General features: G+C 50.3%; 46 non-coding genes across 46 annotated transcripts; all 46 read right to left on the minus strand.

Moving 5' to 3' along the window:
* Window positions 1–270: 270 nt before the first annotated feature.
* On the minus strand, window positions 271–389 carry LOC120106407. Its single transcript, XR_005508560.1, has one exon. It is a non-coding gene; the product is annotated as a 5S ribosomal RNA (ribosomal RNA).
* Window positions 390–635: 246 nt separating this feature from the next.
* On the minus strand, window positions 636–754 carry LOC120106451. Its single transcript, XR_005508600.1, has one exon. It is a non-coding gene; the product is annotated as a 5S ribosomal RNA (ribosomal RNA).
* Window positions 755–999: 245 nt separating this feature from the next.
* Window positions 1,000–1,118, minus strand: LOC120106462. The gene has a single exon (XR_005508611.1). It is a non-coding gene; the product is annotated as a 5S ribosomal RNA (ribosomal RNA).
* Window positions 1,119–1,364: 246 nt separating this feature from the next.
* LOC120106473 lies at window positions 1,365–1,483 on the minus strand. The gene has a single exon (XR_005508622.1). It is a non-coding gene; the product is annotated as a 5S ribosomal RNA (ribosomal RNA).
* Window positions 1,484–1,729: 246 nt separating this feature from the next.
* LOC120106484 lies at window positions 1,730–1,848 on the minus strand. The gene has a single exon (XR_005508633.1). It is a non-coding gene; the product is annotated as a 5S ribosomal RNA (ribosomal RNA).
* A 246-nt stretch (window positions 1,849–2,094) lies between these two features.
* Window positions 2,095–2,213, minus strand: LOC120106413. Its single transcript, XR_005508566.1, has one exon. It is a non-coding gene; the product is annotated as a 5S ribosomal RNA (ribosomal RNA).
* A 246-nt stretch (window positions 2,214–2,459) lies between these two features.
* On the minus strand, window positions 2,460–2,578 carry LOC120106424. The gene has a single exon (XR_005508577.1). It is a non-coding gene; the product is annotated as a 5S ribosomal RNA (ribosomal RNA).
* Window positions 2,579–2,825: 247 nt separating this feature from the next.
* On the minus strand, window positions 2,826–2,944 carry LOC120106434. Its single transcript, XR_005508587.1, has one exon. It is a non-coding gene; the product is annotated as a 5S ribosomal RNA (ribosomal RNA).
* A 247-nt stretch (window positions 2,945–3,191) lies between these two features.
* LOC120106440 lies at window positions 3,192–3,310 on the minus strand. The gene has a single exon (XR_005508590.1). It is a non-coding gene; the product is annotated as a 5S ribosomal RNA (ribosomal RNA).
* Window positions 3,311–3,556: 246 nt separating this feature from the next.
* LOC120106445 lies at window positions 3,557–3,675 on the minus strand. The gene has a single exon (XR_005508594.1). It is a non-coding gene; the product is annotated as a 5S ribosomal RNA (ribosomal RNA).
* Window positions 3,676–3,921: 246 nt separating this feature from the next.
* On the minus strand, window positions 3,922–4,040 carry LOC120106446. The gene has a single exon (XR_005508595.1). It is a non-coding gene; the product is annotated as a 5S ribosomal RNA (ribosomal RNA).
* A 245-nt stretch (window positions 4,041–4,285) lies between these two features.
* Window positions 4,286–4,404, minus strand: LOC120106447. Its single transcript, XR_005508596.1, has one exon. It is a non-coding gene; the product is annotated as a 5S ribosomal RNA (ribosomal RNA).
* A 246-nt stretch (window positions 4,405–4,650) lies between these two features.
* LOC120106448 lies at window positions 4,651–4,769 on the minus strand. Its single transcript, XR_005508597.1, has one exon. It is a non-coding gene; the product is annotated as a 5S ribosomal RNA (ribosomal RNA).
* A 245-nt stretch (window positions 4,770–5,014) lies between these two features.
* Window positions 5,015–5,133, minus strand: LOC120106449. The gene has a single exon (XR_005508598.1). It is a non-coding gene; the product is annotated as a 5S ribosomal RNA (ribosomal RNA).
* A 246-nt stretch (window positions 5,134–5,379) lies between these two features.
* Window positions 5,380–5,498, minus strand: LOC120106450. The gene has a single exon (XR_005508599.1). It is a non-coding gene; the product is annotated as a 5S ribosomal RNA (ribosomal RNA).
* Window positions 5,499–5,744: 246 nt separating this feature from the next.
* LOC120106452 lies at window positions 5,745–5,863 on the minus strand. The gene has a single exon (XR_005508601.1). It is a non-coding gene; the product is annotated as a 5S ribosomal RNA (ribosomal RNA).
* A 246-nt stretch (window positions 5,864–6,109) lies between these two features.
* Window positions 6,110–6,228, minus strand: LOC120106453. Its single transcript, XR_005508602.1, has one exon. It is a non-coding gene; the product is annotated as a 5S ribosomal RNA (ribosomal RNA).
* Window positions 6,229–6,474: 246 nt separating this feature from the next.
* On the minus strand, window positions 6,475–6,593 carry LOC120106454. Its single transcript, XR_005508603.1, has one exon. It is a non-coding gene; the product is annotated as a 5S ribosomal RNA (ribosomal RNA).
* Window positions 6,594–6,839: 246 nt separating this feature from the next.
* On the minus strand, window positions 6,840–6,958 carry LOC120106455. The gene has a single exon (XR_005508604.1). It is a non-coding gene; the product is annotated as a 5S ribosomal RNA (ribosomal RNA).
* A 246-nt stretch (window positions 6,959–7,204) lies between these two features.
* Window positions 7,205–7,323, minus strand: LOC120106456. Its single transcript, XR_005508605.1, has one exon. It is a non-coding gene; the product is annotated as a 5S ribosomal RNA (ribosomal RNA).
* Window positions 7,324–7,569: 246 nt separating this feature from the next.
* Window positions 7,570–7,688, minus strand: LOC120106457. The gene has a single exon (XR_005508606.1). It is a non-coding gene; the product is annotated as a 5S ribosomal RNA (ribosomal RNA).
* A 246-nt stretch (window positions 7,689–7,934) lies between these two features.
* On the minus strand, window positions 7,935–8,053 carry LOC120106458. The gene has a single exon (XR_005508607.1). It is a non-coding gene; the product is annotated as a 5S ribosomal RNA (ribosomal RNA).
* Window positions 8,054–8,300: 247 nt separating this feature from the next.
* On the minus strand, window positions 8,301–8,419 carry LOC120106459. The gene has a single exon (XR_005508608.1). It is a non-coding gene; the product is annotated as a 5S ribosomal RNA (ribosomal RNA).
* A 246-nt stretch (window positions 8,420–8,665) lies between these two features.
* LOC120106460 lies at window positions 8,666–8,784 on the minus strand. Its single transcript, XR_005508609.1, has one exon. It is a non-coding gene; the product is annotated as a 5S ribosomal RNA (ribosomal RNA).
* A 247-nt stretch (window positions 8,785–9,031) lies between these two features.
* Window positions 9,032–9,150, minus strand: LOC120106461. The gene has a single exon (XR_005508610.1). It is a non-coding gene; the product is annotated as a 5S ribosomal RNA (ribosomal RNA).
* Window positions 9,151–9,396: 246 nt separating this feature from the next.
* LOC120106463 lies at window positions 9,397–9,515 on the minus strand. Its single transcript, XR_005508612.1, has one exon. It is a non-coding gene; the product is annotated as a 5S ribosomal RNA (ribosomal RNA).
* Window positions 9,516–9,761: 246 nt separating this feature from the next.
* LOC120106464 lies at window positions 9,762–9,880 on the minus strand. The gene has a single exon (XR_005508613.1). It is a non-coding gene; the product is annotated as a 5S ribosomal RNA (ribosomal RNA).
* A 245-nt stretch (window positions 9,881–10,125) lies between these two features.
* On the minus strand, window positions 10,126–10,244 carry LOC120106465. The gene has a single exon (XR_005508614.1). It is a non-coding gene; the product is annotated as a 5S ribosomal RNA (ribosomal RNA).
* Window positions 10,245–10,490: 246 nt separating this feature from the next.
* Window positions 10,491–10,609, minus strand: LOC120106466. Its single transcript, XR_005508615.1, has one exon. It is a non-coding gene; the product is annotated as a 5S ribosomal RNA (ribosomal RNA).
* Window positions 10,610–10,856: 247 nt separating this feature from the next.
* Window positions 10,857–10,975, minus strand: LOC120106467. Its single transcript, XR_005508616.1, has one exon. It is a non-coding gene; the product is annotated as a 5S ribosomal RNA (ribosomal RNA).
* Window positions 10,976–11,221: 246 nt separating this feature from the next.
* LOC120106468 lies at window positions 11,222–11,340 on the minus strand. The gene has a single exon (XR_005508617.1). It is a non-coding gene; the product is annotated as a 5S ribosomal RNA (ribosomal RNA).
* Window positions 11,341–11,586: 246 nt separating this feature from the next.
* Window positions 11,587–11,705, minus strand: LOC120106469. Its single transcript, XR_005508618.1, has one exon. It is a non-coding gene; the product is annotated as a 5S ribosomal RNA (ribosomal RNA).
* Window positions 11,706–11,951: 246 nt separating this feature from the next.
* LOC120106470 lies at window positions 11,952–12,070 on the minus strand. The gene has a single exon (XR_005508619.1). It is a non-coding gene; the product is annotated as a 5S ribosomal RNA (ribosomal RNA).
* A 246-nt stretch (window positions 12,071–12,316) lies between these two features.
* LOC120106471 lies at window positions 12,317–12,435 on the minus strand. Its single transcript, XR_005508620.1, has one exon. It is a non-coding gene; the product is annotated as a 5S ribosomal RNA (ribosomal RNA).
* Window positions 12,436–12,681: 246 nt separating this feature from the next.
* LOC120106472 lies at window positions 12,682–12,800 on the minus strand. Its single transcript, XR_005508621.1, has one exon. It is a non-coding gene; the product is annotated as a 5S ribosomal RNA (ribosomal RNA).
* A 247-nt stretch (window positions 12,801–13,047) lies between these two features.
* On the minus strand, window positions 13,048–13,166 carry LOC120106474. Its single transcript, XR_005508623.1, has one exon. It is a non-coding gene; the product is annotated as a 5S ribosomal RNA (ribosomal RNA).
* A 246-nt stretch (window positions 13,167–13,412) lies between these two features.
* LOC120106475 lies at window positions 13,413–13,531 on the minus strand. Its single transcript, XR_005508624.1, has one exon. It is a non-coding gene; the product is annotated as a 5S ribosomal RNA (ribosomal RNA).
* A 247-nt stretch (window positions 13,532–13,778) lies between these two features.
* LOC120106476 lies at window positions 13,779–13,897 on the minus strand. Its single transcript, XR_005508625.1, has one exon. It is a non-coding gene; the product is annotated as a 5S ribosomal RNA (ribosomal RNA).
* A 247-nt stretch (window positions 13,898–14,144) lies between these two features.
* LOC120106477 lies at window positions 14,145–14,263 on the minus strand. Its single transcript, XR_005508626.1, has one exon. It is a non-coding gene; the product is annotated as a 5S ribosomal RNA (ribosomal RNA).
* Window positions 14,264–14,510: 247 nt separating this feature from the next.
* Window positions 14,511–14,629, minus strand: LOC120106478. The gene has a single exon (XR_005508627.1). It is a non-coding gene; the product is annotated as a 5S ribosomal RNA (ribosomal RNA).
* Window positions 14,630–14,874: 245 nt separating this feature from the next.
* On the minus strand, window positions 14,875–14,993 carry LOC120106479. Its single transcript, XR_005508628.1, has one exon. It is a non-coding gene; the product is annotated as a 5S ribosomal RNA (ribosomal RNA).
* Window positions 14,994–15,239: 246 nt separating this feature from the next.
* LOC120106480 lies at window positions 15,240–15,358 on the minus strand. The gene has a single exon (XR_005508629.1). It is a non-coding gene; the product is annotated as a 5S ribosomal RNA (ribosomal RNA).
* Window positions 15,359–15,605: 247 nt separating this feature from the next.
* LOC120106481 lies at window positions 15,606–15,724 on the minus strand. Its single transcript, XR_005508630.1, has one exon. It is a non-coding gene; the product is annotated as a 5S ribosomal RNA (ribosomal RNA).
* Window positions 15,725–15,970: 246 nt separating this feature from the next.
* LOC120106482 lies at window positions 15,971–16,089 on the minus strand. Its single transcript, XR_005508631.1, has one exon. It is a non-coding gene; the product is annotated as a 5S ribosomal RNA (ribosomal RNA).
* A 246-nt stretch (window positions 16,090–16,335) lies between these two features.
* LOC120106483 lies at window positions 16,336–16,454 on the minus strand. The gene has a single exon (XR_005508632.1). It is a non-coding gene; the product is annotated as a 5S ribosomal RNA (ribosomal RNA).
* Window positions 16,455–16,701: 247 nt separating this feature from the next.
* On the minus strand, window positions 16,702–16,820 carry LOC120106485. The gene has a single exon (XR_005508634.1). It is a non-coding gene; the product is annotated as a 5S ribosomal RNA (ribosomal RNA).
* Window positions 16,821–16,928: the final 108 nt, after the last annotated feature.

Genomic DNA, 16,928 nt, shown 5'->3' on the forward strand with positions numbered 1-16,928 from the left:
TTAGTGCTGGTATGATCGCACCCATGACATGCCCTTCGAAACTCCCTTTTATGACAAAGCAGCAGACCTCGACGGCCCGAGACATTCGCGCCGCCGGGGCCGTTCTGGCGTAGCATTCAACGCGCTGGTCCCGCTATGCGGCATGGCACCGCCAGTCTCCGGACTCAGTTTATTTTCGGGGGAAAAAAATTATCCGAAGAGGAAAAGCCAAAAGCCGAAAAATTAAAAATAAATATTATCAAAAAATAAAAAAGCGGGCAAAAAATAAAAGGGGTGCAACACGAGGACTTCCCAGGGGGTCACCCATCCTAGTACTACTCTCGCCCAAGCACGCTTAACTGCGGAGTTCTGATGGGATCCGGTGCATTAGTGCTGGTATGATCGCACCCATGACATGCCCTTCGAAACTCCCTTTTATGACAAAGCAGCAGACCTCGACAGCCCGAGACATTCGCGCCGCCGGGCCGTTCTGGCGTAGCATTCAACGCGCTGGTCCCGCTATGCGGCATGGCACCGCCAGTCTCCGGACTCAGTTTATTTTCGGGGGAAAAAAATTATCCGAAGAGGAAAAGCCAAAAGCCGAAAAATTAAAAATAAATATTATCAAAAAATAAAAAAGCGGGCAAAAAATAAAAGGGGTGCAACACGAGGACTTCCCAGGGGGTCACCCATCCTAGTACTACTCTCGCCCAAGCACGCTTAACTGCGGAGTTCTGATGGGATCCGGTGCATTAGTGCTGGTATGATCGCACCCATGACATGCCCTTCGAAACTCCCTTTTATGACAAAGCAGCAGACCTCGACAGCCCGAGACATTCGCGCCGCCGGGCCGTTCTGGCGTAGCATTCAACGCGCTGGTCCCGCTATGCGGCATGGCACCGCCAGTCTCCGGACTCAGTTTATTTTCGGGGAAAAAAATTATCCGAAGAGGAAAAGCCAAAAGCCGAAAAATTAAAAATAAATATTATCAAAAAATAAAAAAGCGGGCAAAAAATAAAAGGGGTGCAACACGAGGACTTCCCAGGGGGTCACCCATCCTAGTACTACTCTCGCCCAAGCACGCTTAACTGCGGAGTTCTGATGGGATCCGGTGCATTAGTGCTGGTATGATCGCACCCATGACATGCCCTTCGAAACTCCCTTTTATGACAAAGCAGCAGACCTCGACAGCCCGAGACATTCGCGCCGCCGGGCCGTTCTGGCGTAGCATTCAACGCGCTGGTCCCGCTATGCGGCATGGCACCGCCAGTCTCCGGACTCAGTTTATTTTCGGGGGAAAAAAATTATCCGAAGAGGAAAAGCCAAAAGCCGAAAAATTAAAAATAAATATTATCAAAAAATAAAAAAGCGGGCAAAAAATAAAAGGGGTGCAACACGAGGACTTCCCAGGGGGTCACCCATCCTAGTACTACTCTCGCCCAAGCACGCTTAACTGCGGAGTTCTGATGGGATCCGGTGCATTAGTGCTGGTATGATCGCACCCATGACATGCCCTTCGAAACTCCCTTTTATGACAAAGCAGCAGACCTCGACGGCCCGAGACATTCGCGCCGCCGGGCCGTTCTGGCGTAGCATTCAACGCGCTGGTCCCGCTATGCGGCATGGCACCGCCAGTCTCCGGACTCAGTTTATTTTCGGGGGAAAAAAATTATCCGAAGAGGAAAAGCCAAAAGCCGAAAAATTAAAAATAAATATTATCAAAAAATAAAAAAGCGGGCAAAAAATAAAAGGGGTGCAACACGAGGACTTCCCAGGGGGTCACCCATCCTAGTACTACTCTCGCCCAAGCACGCTTAACTGCGGAGTTCTGATGGGATCCGGTGCATTAGTGCTGGTATGATCGCACCCATGACATGCCCTTCGAAACTCCCTTTTATGACAAAGCAGCAGACCTCGACAGCCCGAGACATTCGCGCCGCCGGGCCGTTCTGGCGTAGCATTCAACGCGCTGGTCCCGCTATGCGGCATGGCACCGCCAGTCTCCGGACTCAGTTTATTTTCGGGGGAAAAAAATTATCCGAAGAGGAAAAGCCAAAAGCCGAAAAATTAAAAATAAATATTATCAAAAAATAAAAAAGCGGGCAAAAAATAAAAGGGGTGCAACACGAGGACTTCCCAGGGGGTCACCCATCCTAGTACTACTCTCGCCCAAGCACGCTTAACTGCGGAGTTCTGATGGGATCCGGTGCATTAGTGCTGGTATGATCGCACCCATGACATGCCCTTCGAAACTCCCTTTTATGACAAAGCAGCAGACCTCGACAGCCCGAGACATTCGCGCCGCCGGGCCGTTCTGGCGTAGCATTCAACGCGCTGGTCCCGCTATGCGGCATGGCACCGCCAGTCTCCGGACTCAGTTTATTTTCGGGGGAAAAAAATTATCCGAAGAGGAAAAGCCAAAAGCCGAAAAATTAAAAATAAATATTATCAAAAAATAAAAAAGCGGGCAAAAAATAAAAGGGGTGCAACACGAGGACTTCCCAGGGGGTCACCCATCCTAGTACTACTCTCGCCCAAGCACGCTTAACTGCGGAGTTCTGATGGGATCCGGTGCATTAGTGCTGGTATGATCGCACCCATGACATGCCCTTCGAAACTCCCTTTTATGACAAAGCAGCAGACCTCGACAGCCCGAGACATTCGCGCCGCCGGGGCCGTTCTGGCGTAGCATTCAACGCGCTGGTCCCGCTATGCGGCATGGCACCGCCAGTCTCCGGACTCAGTTTATTTTCGGGGGAAAAAAATTATCCGAAGAGGAAAAGCCAAAAGCCGAAAAATTAAAAATAAATATTATCAAAAAATAAAAAAGCGGGCAAAAAATAAAAGGGGTGCAACACGAGGACTTCCCAGGGGGTCACCCATCCTAGTACTACTCTCGCCCAAGCACGCTTAACTGCGGAGTTCTGATGGGATCCGGTGCATTAGTGCTGGTATGATCGCACCCATGACATGCCCTTCGAAACTCCCTTTTATGACAAAGCAGCAGACCTCGACGGCCCGAGACATTCGCGCCGCCGGGGCCGTTCTGGCGTAGCATTCAACGCGCTGGTCCCGCTATGCGGCATGGCACCGCCAGTCTCCGGACTCAGTTTATTTTCGGGGGAAAAAAATTATCCGAAGAGGAAAAGCCAAAAGCCGAAAAATTAAAAATAAATATTATCAAAAAATAAAAAAGCGGGCAAAAAATAAAAGGGGTGCAACACGAGGACTTCCCAGGGGGTCACCCATCCTAGTACTACTCTCGCCCAAGCACGCTTAACTGCGGAGTTCTGATGGGATCCGGTGCATTAGTGCTGGTATGATCGCACCCATGACATGCCCTTCGAAACTCCCTTTTATGACAAAGCAGCAGACCTCGACAGCCCGAGACATTCGCGCCGCCGGGGCCGTTCTGGCGTAGCATTCAACGCGCTGGTCCCGCTATGCGGCATGGCACCGCCAGTCTCCGGACTCAGTTTATTTTCGGGGAAAAAAATTATCCGAAGAGGAAAAGCCAAAAGCCGAAAAATTAAAAATAAATATTATCAAAAAATAAAAAAGCGGGCAAAAAATAAAAGGGGTGCAACACGAGGACTTCCCAGGGGGTCACCCATCCTAGTACTACTCTCGCCCAAGCACGCTTAACTGCGGAGTTCTGATGGGATCCGGTGCATTAGTGCTGGTATGATCGCACCCATGACATGCCCTTCGAAACTCCCTTTTATGACAAAGCAGCAGACCTCGACAGCCCGAGACATTCGCGCCGCCGGGCCGTTCTGGCGTAGCATTCAACGCGCTGGTCCCGCTATGCGGCATGGCACCGCCAGTCTCCGGACTCAGTTTATTTTCGGGGGAAAAAAATTATCCGAAGAGGAAAAGCCAAAAGCCGAAAAATTAAAAATAAATATTATCAAAAAATAAAAAAGCGGGCAAAAAATAAAAGGGGTGCAACACGAGGACTTCCCAGGGGGTCACCCATCCTAGTACTACTCTCGCCCAAGCACGCTTAACTGCGGAGTTCTGATGGGATCCGGTGCATTAGTGCTGGTATGATCGCACCCATGACATGCCCTTCGAAACTCCCTTTTATGACAAAGCAGCAGACCTCGACAGCCCGAGACATTCGCGCCGCCGGGCCGTTCTGGCGTAGCATTCAACGCGCTGGTCCCGCTATGCGGCATGGCACCGCCAGTCTCCGGACTCAGTTTATTTTCGGGGAAAAAAATTATCCGAAGAGGAAAAGCCAAAAGCCGAAAAATTAAAAATAAATATTATCAAAAAATAAAAAAGCGGGCAAAAAATAAAAGGGGTGCAACACGAGGACTTCCCAGGGGGTCACCCATCCTAGTACTACTCTCGCCCAAGCACGCTTAACTGCGGAGTTCTGATGGGATCCGGTGCATTAGTGCTGGTATGATCGCACCCATGACATGCCCTTCGAAACTCCCTTTTATGACAAAGCAGCAGACCTCGACGGCCCGAGACATTCGCGCCGCCGGGCCGTTCTGGCGTAGCATTCAACGCGCTGGTCCCGCTATGCGGCATGGCACCGCCAGTCTCCGGACTCAGTTTATTTTCGGGGGAAAAAAATTATCCGAAGAGGAAAAGCCAAAAGCCGAAAAATTAAAAATAAATATTATCAAAAAATAAAAAAGCGGGCAAAAAATAAAAGGGGTGCAACACGAGGACTTCCCAGGGGGTCACCCATCCTAGTACTACTCTCGCCCAAGCACGCTTAACTGCGGAGTTCTGATGGGATCCGGTGCATTAGTGCTGGTATGATCGCACCCATGACATGCCCTTCGAAACTCCCTTTTATGACAAAGCAGCAGACCTCGACAGCCCGAGACATTCGCGCCGCCGGGCCGTTCTGGCGTAGCATTCAACGCGCTGGTCCCGCTATGCGGCATGGCACCGCCAGTCTCCGGACTCAGTTTATTTTCGGGGAAAAAAATTATCCGAAGAGGAAAAGCCAAAAGCCGAAAAATTAAAAATAAATATTATCAAAAAATAAAAAAGCGGGCAAAAAATAAAAGGGGTGCAACACGAGGACTTCCCAGGGGGTCACCCATCCTAGTACTACTCTCGCCCAAGCACGCTTAACTGCGGAGTTCTGATGGGATCCGGTGCATTAGTGCTGGTATGATCGCACCCATGACATGCCCTTCGAAACTCCCTTTTATGACAAAGCAGCAGACCTCGACGGCCCGAGACATTCGCGCCGCCGGGCCGTTCTGGCGTAGCATTCAACGCGCTGGTCCCGCTATGCGGCATGGCACCGCCAGTCTCCGGACTCAGTTTATTTTCGGGGGAAAAAAATTATCCGAAGAGGAAAAGCCAAAAGCCGAAAAATTAAAAATAAATATTATCAAAAAATAAAAAAGCGGGCAAAAAATAAAAGGGGTGCAACACGAGGACTTCCCAGGGGGTCACCCATCCTAGTACTACTCTCGCCCAAGCACGCTTAACTGCGGAGTTCTGATGGGATCCGGTGCATTAGTGCTGGTATGATCGCACCCATGACATGCCCTTCGAAACTCCCTTTTATGACAAAGCAGCAGACCTCGACAGCCCGAGACATTCGCGCCGCCGGGCCGTTCTGGCGTAGCATTCAACGCGCTGGTCCCGCTATGCGGCATGGCACCGCCAGTCTCCGGACTCAGTTTATTTTCGGGGGAAAAAAATTATCCGAAGAGGAAAAGCCAAAAGCCGAAAAATTAAAAATAAATATTATCAAAAAATAAAAAAGCGGGCAAAAAATAAAAGGGGTGCAACACGAGGACTTCCCAGGGGGTCACCCATCCTAGTACTACTCTCGCCCAAGCACGCTTAACTGCGGAGTTCTGATGGGATCCGGTGCATTAGTGCTGGTATGATCGCACCCATGACATGCCCTTCGAAACTCCCTTTTATGACAAAGCAGCAGACCTCGACGGCCCGAGACATTCGCGCCGCCGGGCCGTTCTGGCGTAGCATTCAACGCGCTGGTCCCGCTATGCGGCATGGCACCGCCAGTCTCCGGACTCAGTTTATTTTCGGGGGAAAAAAATTATCCGAAGAGGAAAAGCCAAAAGCCGAAAAATTAAAAATAAATATTATCAAAAAATAAAAAAGCGGGCAAAAAATAAAAGGGGTGCAACACGAGGACTTCCCAGGGGGTCACCCATCCTAGTACTACTCTCGCCCAAGCACGCTTAACTGCGGAGTTCTGATGGGATCCGGTGCATTAGTGCTGGTATGATCGCACCCATGACATGCCCTTCGAAACTCCCTTTTATGACAAAGCAGCAGACCTCGACAGCCCGAGACATTCGCGCCGCCGGGCCGTTCTGGCGTAGCATTCAACGCGCTGGTCCCGCTATGCGGCATGGCACCGCCAGTCTCCGGACTCAGTTTATTTTCGGGGGAAAAAAATTATCCGAAGAGGAAAAGCCAAAAGCCGAAAAATTAAAAATAAATATTATCAAAAAATAAAAAAGCGGGCAAAAAATAAAAGGGGTGCAACACGAGGACTTCCCAGGGGGTCACCCATCCTAGTACTACTCTCGCCCAAGCACGCTTAACTGCGGAGTTCTGATGGGATCCGGTGCATTAGTGCTGGTATGATCGCACCCATGACATGCCCTTCGAAACTCCCTTTTATGACAAAGCAGCAGACCTCGACAGCCCGAGACATTCGCGCCGCCGGGCCGTTCTGGCGTAGCATTCAACGCGCTGGTCCCGCTATGCGGCATGGCACCGCCAGTCTCCGGACTCAGTTTATTTTCGGGGGAAAAAAATTATCCGAAGAGGAAAAGCCAAAAGCCGAAAAATTAAAAATAAATATTATCAAAAAATAAAAAAGCGGGCAAAAAATAAAAGGGGTGCAACACGAGGACTTCCCAGGGGGTCACCCATCCTAGTACTACTCTCGCCCAAGCACGCTTAACTGCGGAGTTCTGATGGGATCCGGTGCATTAGTGCTGGTATGATCGCACCCATGACATGCCCTTCGAAACTCCCTTTTATGACAAAGCAGCAGACCTCGACAGCCCGAGACATTCGCGCCGCCGGGCCGTTCTGGCGTAGCATTCAACGCGCTGGTCCCGCTATGCGGCATGGCACCGCCAGTCTCCGGACTCAGTTTATTTTCGGGGGAAAAAAATTATCCGAAGAGGAAAAGCCAAAAGCCGAAAAATTAAAAATAAATATTATCAAAAAATAAAAAAGCGGGCAAAAAATAAAAGGGGTGCAACACGAGGACTTCCCAGGGGGTCACCCATCCTAGTACTACTCTCGCCCAAGCACGCTTAACTGCGGAGTTCTGATGGGATCCGGTGCATTAGTGCTGGTATGATCGCACCCATGACATGCCCTTCGAAACTCCCTTTTATGACAAAGCAGCAGACCTCGACAGCCCGAGACATTCGCGCCGCCGGGCCGTTCTGGCGTAGCATTCAACGCGCTGGTCCCGCTATGCGGCATGGCACCGCCAGTCTCCGGACTCAGTTTATTTTCGGGGGAAAAAAATTATCCGAAGAGGAAAAGCCAAAAGCCGAAAAATTAAAAATAAATATTATCAAAAAATAAAAAAGCGGGCAAAAAATAAAAGGGGTGCAACACGAGGACTTCCCAGGGGGTCACCCATCCTAGTACTACTCTCGCCCAAGCACGCTTAACTGCGGAGTTCTGATGGGATCCGGTGCATTAGTGCTGGTATGATCGCACCCATGACATGCCCTTCGAAACTCCCTTTTATGACAAAGCAGCAGACCTCGACAGCCCGAGACATTCGCGCCGCCGGGCCGTTCTGGCGTAGCATTCAACGCGCTGGTCCCGCTATGCGGCATGGCACCGCCAGTCTCCGGACTCAGTTTATTTTCGGGGGAAAAAAATTATCCGAAGAGGAAAAGCCAAAAGCCGAAAAATTAAAAATAAATATTATCAAAAAATAAAAAAGCGGGCAAAAAATAAAAGGGGTGCAACACGAGGACTTCCCAGGGGGTCACCCATCCTAGTACTACTCTCGCCCAAGCACGCTTAACTGCGGAGTTCTGATGGGATCCGGTGCATTAGTGCTGGTATGATCGCACCCATGACATGCCCTTCGAAACTCCCTTTTATGACAAAGCAGCAGACCTCGACGGCCCGAGACATTCGCGCCGCCGGGGCCGTTCTGGCGTAGCATTCAACGCGCTGGTCCCGCTATGCGGCATGGCACCGCCAGTCTCCGGACTCAGTTTATTTTCGGGGGAAAAAAATTATCCGAAGAGGAAAAGCCAAAAGCCGAAAAATTAAAAATAAATATTATCAAAAAATAAAAAAGCGGGCAAAAAATAAAAGGGGTGCAACACGAGGACTTCCCAGGGGGTCACCCATCCTAGTACTACTCTCGCCCAAGCACGCTTAACTGCGGAGTTCTGATGGGATCCGGTGCATTAGTGCTGGTATGATCGCACCCATGACATGCCCTTCGAAACTCCCTTTTATGACAAAGCAGCAGACCTCGACGGCCCGAGACATTCGCGCCGCCGGGGCCGTTCTGGCGTAGCATTCAACGCGCTGGTCCCGCTATGCGGCATGGCACCGCCAGTCTCCGGACTCAGTTTATTTTCGGGGAAAAAAATTATCCGAAGAGGAAAAGCCAAAAGCCGAAAAATTAAAAATAAATATTATCAAAAAATAAAAAAGCGGGCAAAAAATAAAAGGGGTGCAACACGAGGACTTCCCAGGGGGTCACCCATCCTAGTACTACTCTCGCCCAAGCACGCTTAACTGCGGAGTTCTGATGGGATCCGGTGCATTAGTGCTGGTATGATCGCACCCATGACATGCCCTTCGAAACTCCCTTTTATGACAAAGCAGCAGACCTCGACGGCCCGAGACATTCGCGCCGCCGGGGCCGTTCTGGCGTAGCATTCAACGCGCTGGTCCCGCTATGCGGCATGGCACCGCCAGTCTCCGGACTCAGTTTATTTTCGGGGGAAAAAAATTATCCGAAGAGGAAAAGCCAAAAGCCGAAAAATTAAAAATAAATATTATCAAAAAATAAAAAAGCGGGCAAAAAATAAAAGGGGTGCAACACGAGGACTTCCCAGGGGGTCACCCATCCTAGTACTACTCTCGCCCAAGCACGCTTAACTGCGGAGTTCTGATGGGATCCGGTGCATTAGTGCTGGTATGATCGCACCCATGACATGCCCTTCGAAACTCCCTTTTATGACAAAGCAGCAGACCTCGACAGCCCGAGACATTCGCGCCGCCGGGCCGTTCTGGCGTAGCATTCAACGCGCTGGTCCCGCTATGCGGCATGGCACCGCCAGTCTCCGGACTCAGTTTATTTTCGGGGGAAAAAAATTATCCGAAGAGGAAAAGCCAAAAGCCGAAAAATTAAAAATAAATATTATCAAAAAATAAAAAAGCGGGCAAAAAATAAAAGGGGTGCAACACGAGGACTTCCCAGGGGGTCACCCATCCTAGTACTACTCTCGCCCAAGCACGCTTAACTGCGGAGTTCTGATGGGATCCGGTGCATTAGTGCTGGTATGATCGCACCCATGACATGCCCTTCGAAACTCCCTTTTATGACAAAGCAGCAGACCTCGACAGCCCGAGACATTCGCGCCGCCGGGCCGTTCTGGCGTAGCATTCAACGCGCTGGTCCCGCTATGCGGCATGGCACCGCCAGTCTCCGGACTCAGTTTATTTTCGGGGGAAAAAAATTATCCGAAGAGGAAAAGCCAAAAGCCGAAAAATTAAAAATAAATATTATCAAAAAATAAAAAAGCGGGCAAAAAATAAAAGGGGTGCAACACGAGGACTTCCCAGGGGGTCACCCATCCTAGTACTACTCTCGCCCAAGCACGCTTAACTGCGGAGTTCTGATGGGATCCGGTGCATTAGTGCTGGTATGATCGCACCCATGACATGCCCTTCGAAACTCCCTTTTATGACAAAGCAGCAGACCTCGACAGCCCGAGACATTCGCGCCGCCGGGCCGTTCTGGCGTAGCATTCAACGCGCTGGTCCCGCTATGCGGCATGGCACCGCCAGTCTCCGGACTCAGTTTATTTTCGGGGAAAAAAATTATCCGAAGAGGAAAAGCCAAAAGCCGAAAAATTAAAAATAAATATTATCAAAAAATAAAAAAGCGGGCAAAAAATAAAAGGGGTGCAACACGAGGACTTCCCAGGGGGTCACCCATCCTAGTACTACTCTCGCCCAAGCACGCTTAACTGCGGAGTTCTGATGGGATCCGGTGCATTAGTGCTGGTATGATCGCACCCATGACATGCCCTTCGAAACTCCCTTTTATGACAAAGCAGCAGACCTCGACAGCCCGAGACATTCGCGCCGCCGGGCCGTTCTGGCGTAGCATTCAACGCGCTGGTCCCGCTATGCGGCATGGCACCGCCAGTCTCCGGACTCAGTTTATTTTCGGGGGAAAAAAATTATCCGAAGAGGAAAAGCCAAAAGCCGAAAAATTAAAAATAAATATTATCAAAAAATAAAAAAGCGGGCAAAAAATAAAAGGGGTGCAACACGAGGACTTCCCAGGGGGTCACCCATCCTAGTACTACTCTCGCCCAAGCACGCTTAACTGCGGAGTTCTGATGGGATCCGGTGCATTAGTGCTGGTATGATCGCACCCATGACATGCCCTTCGAAACTCCCTTTTATGACAAAGCAGCAGACCTCGACAGCCCGAGACATTCGCGCCGCCGGGGCCGTTCTGGCGTAGCATTCAACGCGCTGGTCCCGCTATGCGGCATGGCACCGCCAGTCTCCGGACTCAGTTTATTTTCGGGGGAAAAAAATTATCCGAAGAGGAAAAGCCAAAAGCCGAAAAATTAAAAATAAATATTATCAAAAAATAAAAAAGCGGGCAAAAAATAAAAGGGGTGCAACACGAGGACTTCCCAGGGGGTCACCCATCCTAGTACTACTCTCGCCCAAGCACGCTTAACTGCGGAGTTCTGATGGGATCCGGTGCATTAGTGCTGGTATGATCGCACCCATGACATGCCCTTCGAAACTCCCTTTTATGACAAAGCAGCAGACCTCGACAGCCCGAGACATTCGCGCCGCCGGGCCGTTCTGGCGTAGCATTCAACGCGCTGGTCCCGCTATGCGGCATGGCACCGCCAGTCTCCGGACTCAGTTTATTTTCGGGGGAAAAAAATTATCCGAAGAGGAAAAGCCAAAAGCCGAAAAATTAAAAATAAATATTATCAAAAAATAAAAAAGCGGGCAAAAAATAAAAGGGGTGCAACACGAGGACTTCCCAGGGGGTCACCCATCCTAGTACTACTCTCGCCCAAGCACGCTTAACTGCGGAGTTCTGATGGGATCCGGTGCATTAGTGCTGGTATGATCGCACCCATGACATGCCCTTCGAAACTCCCTTTTATGACAAAGCAGCAGACCTCGACAGCCCGAGACATTCGCGCCGCCGGGCCGTTCTGGCGTAGCATTCAACGCGCTGGTCCCGCTATGCGGCATGGCACCGCCAGTCTCCGGACTCAGTTTATTTTCGGGGGAAAAAAATTATCCGAAGAGGAAAAGCCAAAAGCCGAAAAATTAAAAATAAATATTATCAAAAAATAAAAAAGCGGGCAAAAAATAAAAGGGGTGCAACACGAGGACTTCCCAGGGGGTCACCCATCCTAGTACTACTCTCGCCCAAGCACGCTTAACTGCGGAGTTCTGATGGGATCCGGTGCATTAGTGCTGGTATGATCGCACCCATGACATGCCCTTCGAAACTCCCTTTTATGACAAAGCAGCAGACCTCGACGGCCCGAGACATTCGCGCCGCCGGGGCCGTTCTGGCGTAGCATTCAACGCGCTGGTCCCGCTATGCGGCATGGCACCGCCAGTCTCCGGACTCAGTTTATTTTCGGGGAAAAAAATTATCCGAAGAGGAAAAGCCAAAAGCCGAAAAATTAAAAATAAATATTATCAAAAAATAAAAAAGCGGGCAAAAAATAAAAGGGGTGCAACACGAGGACTTCCCAGGGGGTCACCCATCCTAGTACTACTCTCGCCCAAGCACGCTTAACTGCGGAGTTCTGATGGGATCCGGTGCATTAGTGCTGGTATGATCGCACCCATGACATGCCCTTCGAAACTCCCTTTTATGACAAAGCAGCAGACCTCGACAGCCCGAGACATTCGCGCCGCCGGGCCGTTCTGGCGTAGCATTCAACGCGCTGGTCCCGCTATGCGGCATGGCACCGCCAGTCTCCGGACTCAGTTTATTTTCGGGGGAAAAAAATTATCCGAAGAGGAAAAGCCAAAAGCCGAAAAATTAAAAATAAATATTATCAAAAAATAAAAAAGCGGGCAAAAAATAAAAGGGGTGCAACACGAGGACTTCCCAGGGGGTCACCCATCCTAGTACTACTCTCGCCCAAGCACGCTTAACTGCGGAGTTCTGATGGGATCCGGTGCATTAGTGCTGGTATGATCGCACCCATGACATGCCCTTCGAAACTCCCTTTTATGACAAAGCAGCAGACCTCGACAGCCCGAGACATTCGCGCCGCCGGGCCGTTCTGGCGTAGCATTCAACGCGCTGGTCCCGCTATGCGGCATGGCACCGCCAGTCTCCGGACTCAGTTTATTTTCGGGGGAAAAAAATTATCCGAAGAGGAAAAGCCAAAAGCCGAAAAATTAAAAATAAATATTATCAAAAAATAAAAAAGCGGGCAAAAAATAAAAGGGGTGCAACACGAGGACTTCCCAGGGGGTCACCCATCCTAGTACTACTCTCGCCCAAGCACGCTTAACTGCGGAGTTCTGATGGGATCCGGTGCATTAGTGCTGGTATGATCGCACCCATGACATGCCCTTCGAAACTCCCTTTTATGACAAAGCAGCAGACCTCGACAGCCCGAGACATTCGCGCCGCCGGGGCCGTTCTGGCGTAGCATTCAACGCGCTGGTCCCGCTATGCGGCATGGCACCGCCAGTCTCCGGACTCAGTTTATTTTCGGGGGAAAAAAATTATCCGAAGAGGAAAAGCCAAAAGCCGAAAAATTAAAAATAAATATTATCAAAAAATAAAAAAGCGGGCAAAAAATAAAAGGGGTGCAACACGAGGACTTCCCAGGGGGTCACCCATCCTAGTACTACTCTCGCCCAAGCACGCTTAACTGCGGAGTTCTGATGGGATCCGGTGCATTAGTGCTGGTATGATCGCACCCATGACATGCCCTTCGAAACTCCCTTTTATGACAAAGCAGCAGACCTCGACAGCCCGAGACATTCGCGCCGCCGGGCCGTTCTGGCGTAGCATTCAACGCGCTGGTCCCGCTATGCGGCATGGCACCGCCAGTCTCCGGACTCAGTTTATTTTCGGGGGAAAAAAATTATCCGAAGAGGAAAAGCCAAAAGCCGAAAAATTAAAAATAAATATTATCAAAAAATAAAAAAGCGGGCAAAAAATAAAAGGGGTGCAACACGAGGACTTCCCAGGGGGTCACCCATCCTAGTACTACTCTCGCCCAAGCACGCTTAACTGCGGAGTTCTGATGGGATCCGGTGCATTAGTGCTGGTATGATCGCACCCATGACATGCCCTTCGAAACTCCCTTTTATGACAAAGCAGCAGACCTCGACAGCCCGAGACATTCGCGCCGCCGGGGCCGTTCTGGCGTAGCATTCAACGCGCTGGTCCCGCTATGCGGCATGGCACCGCCAGTCTCCGGACTCAGTTTATTTTCGGGGGAAAAAAATTATCCGAAGAGGAAAAGCCAAAAGCCGAAAAATTAAAAATAAATATTATCAAAAAATAAAAAAGCGGGCAAAAAATAAAAGGGGTGCAACACGAGGACTTCCCAGGGGGTCACCCATCCTAGTACTACTCTCGCCCAAGCACGCTTAACTGCGGAGTTCTGATGGGATCCGGTGCATTAGTGCTGGTATGATCGCACCCATGACATGCCCTTCGAAACTCCCTTTTATGACAAAGCAGCAGACCTCGACAGCCCGAGACATTCGCGCCGCCGGGGCCGTTCTGGCGTAGCATTCAACGCGCTGGTCCCGCTATGCGGCATGGCACCGCCAGTCTCCGGACTCAGTTTATTTTCGGGGGAAAAAAATTATCCGAAGAGGAAAAGCCAAAAGCCGAAAAATTAAAAATAAATATTATCAAAAAATAAAAAAGCGGGCAAAAAATAAAAGGGGTGCAACACGAGGACTTCCCAGGGGGTCACCCATCCTAGTACTACTCTCGCCCAAGCACGCTTAACTGCGGAGTTCTGATGGGATCCGGTGCATTAGTGCTGGTATGATCGCACCCATGACATGCCCTTCGAAACTCCCTTTTATGACAAAGCAGCAGACCTCGACAGCCCGAGACATTCGCGCCGCCGGGGCCGTTCTGGCGTAGCATTCAACGCGCTGGTCCCGCTATGCGGCATGGCACCGCCAGTCTCCGGACTCAGTTTATTTTCGGGGGAAAAAAATTATCCGAAGAGGAAAAGCCAAAAGCCGAAAAATTAAAAATAAATATTATCAAAAAATAAAAAAGCGGGCAAAAAATAAAAGGGGTGCAACACGAGGACTTCCCAGGGGGTCACCCATCCTAGTACTACTCTCGCCCAAGCACGCTTAACTGCGGAGTTCTGATGGGATCCGGTGCATTAGTGCTGGTATGATCGCACCCATGACATGCCCTTCGAAACTCCCTTTTATGACAAAGCAGCAGACCTCGACGGCCCGAGACATTCGCGCCGCCGGGCCGTTCTGGCGTAGCATTCAACGCGCTGGTCCCGCTATGCGGCATGGCACCGCCAGTCTCCGGACTCAGTTTATTTTCGGGGAAAAAAATTATCCGAAGAGGAAAAGCCAAAAGCCGAAAAATTAAAAATAAATATTATCAAAAAATAAAAAAGCGGGCAAAAAATAAAAGGGGTGCAACACGAGGACTTCCCAGGGGGTCACCCATCCTAGTACTACTCTCGCCCAAGCACGCTTAACTGCGGAGTTCTGATGGGATCCGGTGCATTAGTGCTGGTATGATCGCACCCATGACATGCCCTTCGAAACTCCCTTTTATGACAAAGCAGCAGACCTCGACAGCCCGAGACATTCGCGCCGCCGGGCCGTTCTGGCGTAGCATTCAACGCGCTGGTCCCGCTATGCGGCATGGCACCGCCAGTCTCCGGACTCAGTTTATTTTCGGGGAAAAAAAATTATCCGAAGAGGAAAAGCCAAAAGCCGAAAAATTAAAAATAAATATTATCAAAAAATAAAAAAGCGGGCAAAAAATAAAAGGGGTGCAACACGAGGACTTCCCAGGGGGTCACCCATCCTAGTACTACTCTCGCCCAAGCACGCTTAACTGCGGAGTTCTGATGGGATCCGGTGCATTAGTGCTGGTATGATCGCACCCATGACATGCCCTTCGAAACTCCCTTTTATGACAAAGCAGCAGACCTCGACAGCCCGAGACATTCGCGCCGCCGGGGCCGTTCTGGCGTAGCATTCAACGCGCTGGTCCCGCTATGCGGCATGGCACCGCCAGTCTCCGGACTCAGTTTATTTTCGGGGGAAAAAAATTATCCGAAGAGGAAAAGCCAAAAGCCGAAAAATTAAAAATAAATATTATCAAAAAATAAAAAAGCGGGCAAAAAATAAAAGGGGTGCAACACGAGGACTTCCCAGGGGGTCACCCATCCTAGTACTACTCTCGCCCAAGCACGCTTAACTGCGGAGTTCTGATGGGATCCGGTGCATTAGTGCTGGTATGATCGCACCCATGACATGCCCTTCGAAACTCCCTTTTATGACAAAGCAGCAGACCTCGACAGCCCGAGACATTCGCGCCGCCGGGCCGTTCTGGCGTAGCATTCAACGCGCTGGTCCCGCTATGCGGCATGGCACCGCCAGTCTCCGGACTCAGTTTATTTTCGGGGGAAAAAAATTATCCGAAGAGGAAAAGCCAAAAGCCGAAAAATTAAAAATAAATATTATCAAAAAATAAAAAAGCGGGCAAAAAATAAAAGGGGTGCAACACGAGGACTTCCCAGGGGGTCACCCATCCTAGTACTACTCTCGCCCAAGCACGCTTAACTGCGGAGTTCTGATGGGATCCGGTGCATTAGTGCTGGTATGATCGCACCCATGACATGCCCTTCGAAACTCCCTTTTATGACAAAGCAGCAGACCTCGACAGCCCGAGACATTCGCGCCGCCGGGCCGTTCTGGCGTAGCATTCAACGCGCTGGTCCCGCTATGCGGCATGGCACCGCCAGTCTCCGGACTCAGTTTATTTTCGGGGGAAAAAAATTATCCGAAGAGGAAAAGCCAAAAGCCGAAAAATTAAAAATAAATATTATCAAAAAATAAAAAAGCGGGCAAAAAATAAAAGGGGTGCAACACGAGGACTTCCCAGGGGGTCACCCATCCTAGTACTACTCTCGCCCAAGCACGCTTAACTGCGGAGTTCTGATGGGATCCGGTGCATTAGTGCTGGTATGATCGCACCCATGACATGCCCTTCGAAACTCCCTTTTATGACAAAGCAGCAGACCTCGACAGCCCGAGACATTCGCGCCGCCGGGGCCGTTCTGGCGTAGCATTCAACGCGCTGGTCCCGCTATGCGGCATGGCACCGCCAGTCTCCGGACTCAGTTTATTTTCGGGGAAAAAAAATTATCCGAAGAGGAAAAGCCAAAAGCCGAAAAATTAAAAATAAATATTATCAAAAAATAAAAAAGCGGGCAAAAAATAAAAGGGGTGCAACACGAGGACTTCCCAGGGGGTCACCCATCCTAGTACTACTCTCGCCCAAGCACGCTTAACTGCGGAGTTCTGATGGGATCCGGTGCATTAGTGCTGGTATGATCGCACCCATGACATGCCCTTCGAAACTCCCTTTTATGACAAAGCAGCAGACCTCGACAGCCCGAGACATTCGCGCCGCCGGGCCGTTCTGGCGTAGCATTCAACGCGCTGGTCCC

The sequence above is a fragment of the Phoenix dactylifera genome, unplaced genomic scaffold (genome assembly GCF_009389715.1).
Source record: "Phoenix dactylifera cultivar Barhee BC4 unplaced genomic scaffold, palm_55x_up_171113_PBpolish2nd_filt_p 000545F, whole genome shotgun sequence".
NCBI classification, from domain to species: Eukaryota; Viridiplantae; Streptophyta; class Magnoliopsida; order Arecales; family Arecaceae; genus Phoenix; species Phoenix dactylifera.